Source organism: Eucalyptus grandis, chromosome 9, assembly GCF_016545825.1.
Source record: "Eucalyptus grandis isolate ANBG69807.140 chromosome 9, ASM1654582v1, whole genome shotgun sequence".
NCBI lineage: Eukaryota > Viridiplantae > Streptophyta > Magnoliopsida > Myrtales > Myrtaceae > Eucalyptus > Eucalyptus grandis.
In genome coordinates, this window is record NC_052620.1 from 29175467 (window position 1) to 29185620 (window position 10154).

Genomic DNA, 10154 nt, shown 5'->3' on the forward strand with positions numbered 1-10154 from the left:
TTAATTTGACCTGTGAGACAACATGTTTTTTTAATTATTTTAATCATTTATTTGATGATTATCTTGATTGTTTAGATATAGTTGCTTATCTTGGAAAAACACTAAAAAATATATTTAAAAAAAAACTCAAATCTTGTGTCGGAGTTTTTAGTAAATTAGGATTGCATTTTTAGGATTGCACTTTTTAGATGATTTTTGGAATAAATTAGATTGATTTTTTTTTTTAGATGAAACTCTTAAATAATGTTTGCAAATTTAGATAATCTCATTTTTCTTAAAAAATAGTTTTCTAAGATAGGATAGGGTTTAAGTCAAATTAATCCTTAAAACATATTAGAAAATTATTCATTTTAGATAGTTTAATTAAGGTTTTTATTAATTCCGAATTTTAATAAGAAGAATACAAAAATATTAGGTGCATGTCAATTAGTTTGCATGTTAGGTTCATTTAATTAGAAATAGCTTGTTAGTAAAATTAGGTCATATAGTTTAAATGCATGATTTATGATAAAATTCTAGTTAAAAGAAAAGTCCAAAAAAATACTTGCTTTAGTGGATGGAATTCATTTGGTGCAATTTATTCAATGTTTAATAATGATTGAACATCTGTGTGATCACCCTATTGCATGATAGTAATTTAGGTTAAAATAAATCCAAGCTGTCTGCAAAAACATTTTTGAAAATTAAAAGAAATGGTACCAAAAGGGCATTAGAGAAATCTAATGTAACTAAGTTCCCGTACTCTTAGTCTCTGGTTCGTATGAGTAAAATAATTCTCCAATTATTTTACTCAGGTGTTTAATCAACCTACCGTAAACCGATTAGTGGTGACTCTTAGATAATAATCATTTGCATGTTAAATATTTAAATCTTAAGATGCGAATTGGTATGGGCTTGGAAGAGCCCGAGCTAAGTTTAAAGACTTAGTAGTCCATTAGCCTAAATTTAGGTGGTGCACCCAAAATTTAGGTCGCGACAGCTTGGTGAATCCGTTAGGAATTAATGTTGAAACTCTTAGTGGACTTAGGCCAATTTTTGTTTTTGTTTTAAAAATGTTTTTGTTTGGCAGCAAGGATACCGAGTATGTCCCTAATTTAAGTGTTCTTGCATATGGGAGGTATAAGAAGAGTAGTCTTTGCTAACCATTGTCTTGTATGTTGGAGTTAGGGATGAATGTTTAGATTTAAACTATAGAAGTGTTATTTGCATTCAAACTGTTGTGCATGTTTTATTGCTTTGCACTCATAACTTGCTGCCGGACTTGGGCTGCGATAGGATTTTTAGGATGGTATTGAGAATGACACTTCCTCCAAAGCGAGATCACTATGTAGAGGTTGACCTTTTTTTTCCTCGAAAGTTTTCCATGGTATCAAATGTGTTTGTTAATATCCACGAGACTGCGTGACTATTGGACATTCCATTTGACTAAGCCGGAGTTATGAGGACCTGACATGTTACGCGAGACTGTGGCAGTCAGATCATTCTCTTAGCCCCACTTTGTTAAGCCATCTAGGTAGAAATCGAGCCTCACATTTCACGCGTGTGTCTATGTGATTGTTATCCCTTTCCGGTGAAAGTAAGTTGTTTAATTCTCACTCCGCAATTTACTTACTTTATTGCAATTTTGTTGATTCATGACAATAGGTTTCGTCGTCAATCTTATATTATATGCAATGGGGAAAACCGACATATAATTCATTTCCACTCCCAAAAAAGAGCTCAAAATGTGGCTGGACCAGTTAGATTAAGACGAGTAGAGATTTGTGAAAGCCAGGATTGCCCGACTTCTCCCATTGTTAGATATCAGCATCCACTCCGGTGTTATATAGTGCTGCTCCATTTCTGGTGTCCACAAACTTCAACTTTCATGTTTGGTGAGTATGAGCTAGCCCCAACACTAGATGAATATAGTGTTGCCATTGGAATGCCCCTAAAAAAGGAACTTATTAGGCCGCCTATCGGTATTGATTTTATTTCTGAATTATCACAATTTTTAAAAATCGAGGCCGAAGAGGTAAGGAAGGTTGTTAAAGCCAATTACTATGCATGTCCATTTTCATTTTTGGAAGAATGTTTTGCAAACCAGCCAATGATTTCAAAAGCAAGGATTTTCATGTTAGCATTTTTTGGACTAATCATTTTTCTTTATCAAAAAATGCCATTAATCCTTCAATTTCATGGGTGGTTAATCATGTTTGTGACAGGTTAAATTATGTCAATATGGTTTTAGCTTAAACATTTTTGTCATTAACCCGTTTCAAACATAATGAGGAAAGGACCATGCGTGCCCTCCCTAAACTTTTGCAAATATGGTTATTCTCCCACATAAGAGGGTTTGGGCACCTTATGAAACAATTTAAGATTGACGATTTTAGGCACCCTATACAAAAATTTGCGGTGCTAGAACGTTTTTCCCTATAAAAAAAAAAAAAATACACCTGTTGGATTAATTTTTTGAAAGATCATAATCCTAAGGCATTCCTATGGCATACTAAATGGTTCTGAGTTGAGGAGACTCGTTTCTCACACAAGCATGATAAGCCAATCTCGTTGTTGGACCTTTCTGGTGCAACTTATTATTACCCGCATAGGGTGGCCCGTCGGTACAAAGCTCTTCAAGAAGTTCCTCAGCCACTCAAAACAGAGTTGTTCCAAGTTCGTTTTATTCGAACAAACTATGACTACTTCAACGAGATCCGGATGATCATTGCTGCATAGAATGAATGTCACCTAGAGAAGATTTTGGTGCCTAGGAGACTGAAAGGCGAGGAGGAGATTCACCATGCGTTGGCATTCTACATCCAACAACACCAAATTCCTGCTGCCTTGCGTCCAGTAGTCCTTAATGTGACCGAGAAGCCTACTCAGCGAGCATAAATTGAGCGTCTTAAACAGAAAGTGGAAATGATTGAAGCTGAAAATAAGAAGCTTCGCAAGGCGTTGAGATCCCGAAAGCATATAAAATAAGATGTTTTAAATTATGATTCCTAGTTCAATGTTTAGGGACTTTGATTTCAAATTCTAGTTCAATGTTCTCAATTTTTAGATTTGATGTTTAAGGACTTTGATTTCAATTTTTAGTTCATTGTTAGGGAATTTGGTTCAAATTTCAAATAAAATCAGACGATTAGACCATTGTCATGGGCCATTTTCCTATATTGTCATTGGTTCTTACATTACTTTTATTATATTAGGTGACAACAGATCCGCCACACTCGCCCATTGTTACTCAATCAAGAGCTAAAATGGCCACCCAAACCGAGATGCACGATCGTATTTCCACCATGGAAGATTAGCTCAAACAATTAGTCGCCTCTATGCAGTTGATAACGACTCAAATCCAGTCTCTCCAAGTGAATCCGACTCTTGCACCTGCTCTTCCCAAAATAGTTATCCCGAAGCAAGCAAATTATGCTCAAATGGGTGATGATGACATGCCCGAGCTAAAAGATGACCCACCGTTGATCACCGCCGAAAAGACAAAGCCTAACATCGTCCCCAAGGCGGAGCAAGATAAACACTTTGCGAAACTCAAGGAGAAAGTGAAGCAATTGCAAGAGTCACAGAGTTCACTCCATTTTGACTTGTCTGTGTATAAGAAGGTTAAGGTACCCAAAAAGTTTAAAATGCCGGAGTTTGAGAGATATGATGATACTTCCTGCCCAAAAGCACATTTGCAGATGTACCACGTACGCATGGCCCAATATGTTAAGAATGAACCCCTCATGATTCAATTATTCCATGCAAGTCTGATTGGGCCCGCACTGAACTGGTACATAATGAAGAATGTAAACCTTCTCGACACCTAGAAAGTGACTAATGCGTTCCTCAAGCAATACAAGTTCAATATGGACATTGCACCTTCTCGAGAGGATCTTGAGTGGATGGAGAAGAAGAAAAGCGAGTCATTTAAAGAGTATGTTGTGAGGTAGCGAAATCTGGTGGCTCAAATCACTCCTAAATCTACGAACAAGAAGTTGATGAAGCTGTTCGTCAAGACTCTCCTGTTTGGGTTCCATAATCGGATGGCTAGCACATACGTCGAGAACTTCAATCAACTTATTCCTGTGGGAGAACAAATCGAGATGAGGATAAGGGAATGATGATTTACTGAGCCATCAAGTAAAAGATTCTCTGCCAAGAGGGAGAAAGAAGCTGCCGTGGATGTGAATGTGGCTTATAGCCAAGAAAGTATCAATCGTGCCCCGGCTATCCAAATGAATCCAAAGTAATAGCAAACTGTTGGCCGTCAATCAAGTAATAGAAGGCAGTTCGCTCCTCTCCCTAAATCTCCATCCCAAGTGTTGGCAGTCCTCTGGAAGAAATGTTTGCTTACTAGCGAGCCAAAGCGGCCTAATCGCGAAAACGTTCGTGGTTATGACTCGGCAAAGAAGTGTGATTACCACAGCAGTGAATTGGGACATTCAACTGATGAATGTTTCACCATCAAGCATCGAATCCAAAACCTCTTGGATACAAAGGCATTCTCTTTCAGCAGTAATCAGAAGGATTCTCTGCCCAGCCATGACAGAGGTGCAAATTTTGTCACTAAGTGAAGAAGTTCTTATCTTCACACTCCTCTACGAAGGAGTCTTTTTTATGCTCTCTAGGATTTTAAGTTTTTTCTAGGATTTCCTACTTTCTGAGATTTCAATTATCACTTTCGTTGCTAGGGTTTGCTTATTTGCATTTTCCATTCTAATAATGTAATTCATTTGATTCTATTCAATGAAATTACAATTTTATTTCTAATTTTGAGGGCATGACGAGGTACACCAAACCAGTCCCATGACGATATCCAACCATGAAAAGAAAATATCATCCACGAAGAAATCCTAAGGGCTGGAGTTTCTCATGCTTTCTCCCAAAAACTTTTTTGAAAACAAAAGCATTTCACTGTAAAAAAAAAAAAAAAAAAAAAAATTCCCAAAGCTTGTAGCAGATTAAACCTATTTGTTTGCCTGACTCATTTGCTTCTTGTCTCAGAGCATAATTCTATAACTTGTTATGACAAAAGACATCTGAAAATAGCATATCAAGATTCAATGATCATAAACTTGACTTGTGATCAATAGGCTTAGAGCATACTTGCAATGAAAAAACAAATTTGGGGCAAGAGGACCATCCGGTGGAAGATCTTGGGGGCAAGTTTGCTCCAAATTACAGCAGCCCATATGTGGTGAGGAAGGTACTTCTTGGAGGTGCCTTGATCTTGGTAGAAATAGAGGGATAAGTACACTAATGGTGCCATAAGTTGTGTACGGTGCTCACTTTGGTGCCAAAAGTTTCCGCCGGATTACTTAAGTGCCAAATTGGAGAAAAAATGCTCATTTTGGTGCCACCGGCGAGAAATTCCAGCCAAAATGATTACGTAGCATTTATATTTTAAAAAAAAATTCAACAACTCTTAATATTGTCCACGGTGGATGGCATAAAACGACGCCGTTTCCTTTTCTTCATAAGAAACGACATCGTTTTACCATTCCACGTGGATTACCTTTAAAACGATCGTCGTATAGTGGATTCAATACGGTGAAAAACGACGTGGGCCAAAAACAGTGTTCGTATAGGGTTCTCGCTCAACGCCGCCGGCCGTAGCTCGCTGACCCACCGTCGTTCACTCGCCCGCCGTCGCTCGGCCACTGCTGTAGTTGCGCCATCATTCGCGTTCGTTCACTGGCTGCGTCCTCAACTCTCACTCACTCAGGTTTGTCATGTTCTGTACATAGGTCAATTTACTGAAAAATTTAGGGTTCCGATGGGCAAGTTAGGGCGTGGAGGGCAAATTGAGGGCTCGGCTCAAGGGGAAAGTGGTGGGGAAAGTTGTGGGGACCGAATTGAGGGTTTTGTCGTTCATTCCCTTTTTTTTGTGGGGACCAAATAGAAAAATAGGGCGCGGAGGGGAAAATGGGCTCGACTCGGGGGGAAATAGTGGTGGGACCGAATTTATTTAATTAATTGGACTGCTTTTGTGGGGGAAATAGGGGGACCGAATGTGATTGAATTGAAAAATGGGTGGTGGGACCTCACTTTGTTTATTCAACTCGGTTTCTTTTGTTTCTTTAAAAGCACTGAATTAGGGAGATTAGTTGCATTTGTTTCTTGACAACAAAATGACAAGGACCTCTATGTGAAGTTGATGATTCTGTCATGTGGTCTCAACAAGTAATGACTTTTTTTTTTTTCATTGGGTGCAGCATCGACATGGACGCGAATCAGGTAGGCATCATTGTTTACTATGGTGGAGAGTTTCTTATCAGCACCGATTATTGTGAATATACTGGTGGAAATGAATGTACTATTTATGTCAATGTTCAGAAGCCATCATATATTGATTTTCTGAGGGATTTGGTGTATTTTTTACGATGCAAAAATGCAAAAACTACATTACTATGTTCCTGGGAAGGAATTGAAGGATGTGTTGAGATTTTTTAATGACGATAATGGTATTAAGGATATCATTTACTATTATCTTCACGGTGAAGAAGTTAAGGTATATGTTAAGTATTATAGTGATGATGAGGATGATGATGAGAATGGTGATGATGAGGATGATGATGAGAATGGTGAGGATGAGGATGAGGATGGGGATGAGCAGACCACCACTGAAAGAGGAGAAGTGAGGGATCATATTCAAGCGAGTAATCAGGTCGGGGATGAAAGGGAGAGAACTCACATTGATAGAGATGAACAAACGGTGACATGTCCTGAAAGCTTGGGTGAAGATTTGGGTGAAGATTTGGGCGATGAGGACTTCATTGGATTAGAATGGGAAATTGCTTTATCCAGTGAATCGGAAGATGAATATTTTACTTCAGTAAATTTCTTAAGTGACGAAGATGATGATGAAGTCGCACAATCAAGACAAAAGCAAAGGGAATTTCTGAGAAAAAAACTTGCACCTTTAGCAAAAAGGCCCGAGCTAGTAAATGGGGATGGAGTTCCAGGTGAAGGTAATAGAAGTGAAGATGAAGAAAGCTGCGGCGATGAAGTTGCTGGTTCGGAGAATGAGCTTGACAATGTTGATGAAGAACCTGCTTGTCCAAGAAAAAGTAAGTACCCTTGCTATGATCCGATTGTTGATAAACTTATTTTGTCTGTGGACATGAGATTTGACGATGCCAAACAGTTCAAGGAAGCTGTTGTGAAGAACTCCATTGGTGAGCAGAGGAGTGTTAAATTCATTAGAAACACGAAGGAATTTGTGAGAGCTAAGTGCTCACAACCCAATTGTCCATGGAAGCTCTATGGCGCGCTGAGTAAGAATGAGTCATTCCAGATTAGGTCCTTGCAGGGGGAACATACTTGTCTAATTATTTTTAAAAATAAAAGGATAACGAGTGTGTGGTTATCGAAGTATTTTTTTCAACACTATCAAAGCAATGCCCGAGATCAAGAGTCCTCAATTTCAACAGTTAGTGAAAGAGCAAGTAGGGGTTAATGTGTCAAGGAATCAATGCGAGAGAGCTAAGATGAGGGTGATGAAAATACTGATGGGTGGGTATAAGGAAGAATATGCGCAGGTATGGGACTATGTTAGCGAGTGCATGTTTCAAAACCCATTTAGTAGGGTGTATGTAGAGGTTGTGGAGAGGCCACTCCCTGATATTGGGCCTAGATTTGATAGATTTTATGTCTATTTTGATACATACAAACGGGGCTTCTTGGCTGGTTGTAGAAGAGTTATAGAATTGGATGGATGCTTTCTAAAGGGTTTGTGTAAGGGGGAGTTGTTGGCTGCTATGGGGAGAGATGTCAATAATCAAATGTTTCCGATAGCTTGGGCGATGGTGAAGATAGAGAACAATGATATTTGGTCGTGGTTTCTCAAAAATTTAATGGTTGACCTTGAGATAACCGATGGGGGAGGATGGGCATTCATGAGCGACCAACAGAAAGTAATTTCATTGTCAATTAATTCACTCATTTTTAATATTAATCATTTGCATATTTTTCCTGACTTGTATTTATTGGTTTGAATTTTTGTAGGGACTTATTCCTACATTGGCTGAGTTGATGCCACATGCTGAGCATAGAATGTGCGTGAGGCACATATATGCAAACTGGTCAAGGAACTTCAAAGGAGATAGGCTCCAGAAGCAGTTCTGGCATATAGCAAATAGTACAAACATGGCTGATTTCAGATTAGCCAAACAAGGATTATTGCAGCTGACAAAGGAAGGCTTTGATGTACTCTTCCAAACAGAAGCTAAGCACTGGTGTCAGGCCTTATTCAGTGAAGAGTTCAAATGTGATATCATTGATAACAACCTCAGCGAAGCTTTCAATGGCAGAATTTTAGAGGCCGGGTGCAAACCAATCATCAGCATGCTTGATGATATTCGAGTGATGGTGATGACTAGACTGCATAGGCAAAGAGATGAGGCTATGAAATGAACTAGAGACTGTGGCCCTAGGATTATGAAGAGATTGGATGCAAACATTACTGCTAGTAGGTTCTACCATCCAGTTTGGAATGGAGATAATGGATATGAGATTATTCAAAATCAAGATAAGTATGTTGTCAACCTGGATAGAAGAAAGTGTTCATGCCGAGCCTGGCAACTAAATGGAATTCCTTGTGCCCATGCAATTTGTGCTATTAAGATGAAGCAAGAAAACCCAGATAATTACCTACATGATTGGTACAAAAAAAGCTAATACCTTGCTTCATACCAATTCATGATGCAGCCTATCAAAAGCAGCAAATTTTGGGAGCCAACAAATCATGAAAGCCCTCTACCTTTGCCGTTGAAGAAGCAAATTGGAAGACCAAAAAAGAAAAGAAGAATGCAGTAGGAAGAGGCATCAAGTCAGAGGATGAGTAGAACTAGCTCAAAGATGAAATGCTCATATTGCCGCAAGGAAGGGCACAGTAAAAAAGGTTGTGAGCTGAAAAGGCAGCATCAATAGCAAGATGTAATGACTGAAAGTAAGACAGAAGGCTCTACTGAAGAGCTTCTTGTTGAGCCTAGTGAAGGTAGGATAGAAGGCCCTACAGTAGTGCCTACTGAAGGGCAAACAGAAAGCCCTACAGTAGTGCCTACTGAAGGGCAAACAGAAAGCCCTACTGTAAGGTAAGTATCCTCTTTACCTCAGTAACTTTACATTTCCTATTCGATAGAGTTTGATGGTTGACCATGTGCATTGGCTTCTCTGATGCTTTTCCTCTATTATGCATTTGTAATTTGATAAGTTTTCTCTATTTGTTTTGACTATGAAAATGAATAGATGTTTAATTATTCATTGTAGTTTGTCATGATCCTGATATAGCACATTGTTGTAAGGCCTTCTAAAGGGCCAGAAAAAGGCCCTGTTGTAGGCTCAAGTGTAGGGACAGGGACTGTAATAGGTAGGATAGCAACAACAACTGAGTCCACCGTTGAGCAAACGAGAAGAAAAAAAGTTCATGTAAGTTGTACATCGCTATGTTTGTCTTTTATGGGCTGAATTTTAAATTTTTTATGTATTTCTCAGGTGAGAAGACAAGCAACTGCACAAGTTGTAGAGGCTGCTCCCCCATCTGTTGCTGCTGAAAATGATGCACCACAGCGAACAAGAGGGGCTATTGGAAAAAGATTAAGGCAATATGGTTATGGGATTTACACAGATGAACGGACTAGAATGACTATTTTGAATGTAAGATTTGTAGGCCTCATGCATTTAATTTGTTGTACTTCAATTCATTTGGTTGACAATATCGCTATGTTCTTGTAGCTTGGGAGAACTTCGGAGGTACTTCTCTCTCAAGGTGGGCCAACTCAAGAATCAAGAGCACAGCCAAAGAAGAGTGCTTCAAAGAAGAAGATAGTGGGAATAGCTGCAAAATAGCCATCCAAACATAACCCGGCACCAGTTCCATCTCAACCAACGAATGGACGCGATAGTGATGATATGGACCAACACATGACATGTGCTAGAACAAGAATAACCACCATCAAAAACAAGGAAAATGAGATGACAGAACGCCCAGTTAAAGAACCTGCACATCCAGTTCGAAAGAGTGCTTGGATTATGAATCAATTAAAAGCCCCAAGACGAAAAGGAGATCAGGGTGTTGTCCATATTGACTGATGGGAAGGTGCTGGACTTGGTCTCTTTTTATGTGGTGCTGATGATGGGAGGGTGCTGGACTTGGTCTCTTTTTATGTGGT